Consider the following 1410-nt stretch of genomic DNA (forward strand, 5'->3'; position numbering starts at 1 on the left):
TTATGATGCAATGTGTTTATTATCATTTGCTTATTAAGGACATCAAGACATTGCATATTCAAAAAGTTATTTCCTTCTAAGTGATTTGGTTTATCATAGTGGAAAATAGTATTTGTAATACACATTTTTCTAATGGCATTTTTGTCAGAGTACATGAGCTTTATAACACTGATTATTTACTCTCTATCCTGGTGTGGCAAATACTGTTGGCTTCTTTGTCAGCGTCCATTCTCTTCTGTTTATTTGCCTTAAGAAAGAAACATGTTGTTCAAGTTGTCTGTGAACAGTATCAAAAGTTCTCAATCTTACAGCTTTTTTCCTGAAGCCCAGGCAGGTTCTTTTTTTTTCCCCACTCCCCTGGCAATGAGAAGTAAGTAGAAGTCACTGTGGGGAACATTGTCTGGCTTGTTCTCCTTGCTTAGTGTCCATTCATCTCACCCGTTCTGTCTCTTGGAAAGTGGCCTCAAGGTCTAGAGTTTGAAGAGCTTCTTTTTGACCATGACAGAAACCAGCATGCAGCCAATAATTATAATGCTCTGGGCCCTCCCAGAGCCTCCAAATGGCTGCGTCTGCTCTGGACTCTAACCTTCTTACAAGACTAAAAGAAACCCCTAACTGACTGAAGCCAGCATGATCTGTTGTTTGTTTTTGAGGTGGTGGTCTGCTGAATTCCAGCAGAATGCAGAATCTAACTGGTAAACCTATAAATTGGTCAAATGTTATCCATGTTGTTTCTTTGAAAACAATATATATTCTCTAATATTTGGATATAGGGTATATGCACATGAATGCAACATAATTGTATTTCCAAGTACAGTACATACTTTCAGATTTATTTTCCTAACCTTATTTAGTGATAGAGGTGTAGTAAACTCTCCCATTACGTTTATGTATTAACATACTGTAATTTTGTCATTTTTAATTTATATATTTTGATGTTACGTAACTAGATGCATACAGGATTAGGTCTTTTCTTCTGTATCATTTCTTTATATGTGAAGATGATATTTTTACACAGCAAAGTATTGTAATGCATTAATGACACATGGCCAAACATTTATTTATTATTTAAAGACAGAGTTTTGCTCTCGTCACCCAGGTTGGAGTACAATGGTGCGATCTCGGCTCACTGCAACCTTTGCCTCCCAGGTTCAAGCTGTTCTTCTGCCTCAGCCTCCCCGGTAGCTAGGATTACAGCCACCACACCTGGCTAATTTTTTTTTGTATTTGTAGTAGAGACAGGGTTTCACCATTTTGGCCAGGCTGGTCTCAAACTCCTGATGGTAAACATTTATATAGTACTTCCCATAAATCAGGCCCCCTTCTAAATGCCATATAAATGTTAACTGCGTATGCATTATAAACAAGTATGTAATGTTATCCCCAGTTTACAGATAAGAAAACTGGTAT

The sequence above is a fragment of the Saimiri boliviensis genome, chromosome 14 (genome assembly GCF_048565385.1).
Source record: "Saimiri boliviensis isolate mSaiBol1 chromosome 14, mSaiBol1.pri, whole genome shotgun sequence".
Classification (NCBI taxonomy): domain Eukaryota; kingdom Metazoa; phylum Chordata; class Mammalia; order Primates; family Cebidae; genus Saimiri; species Saimiri boliviensis.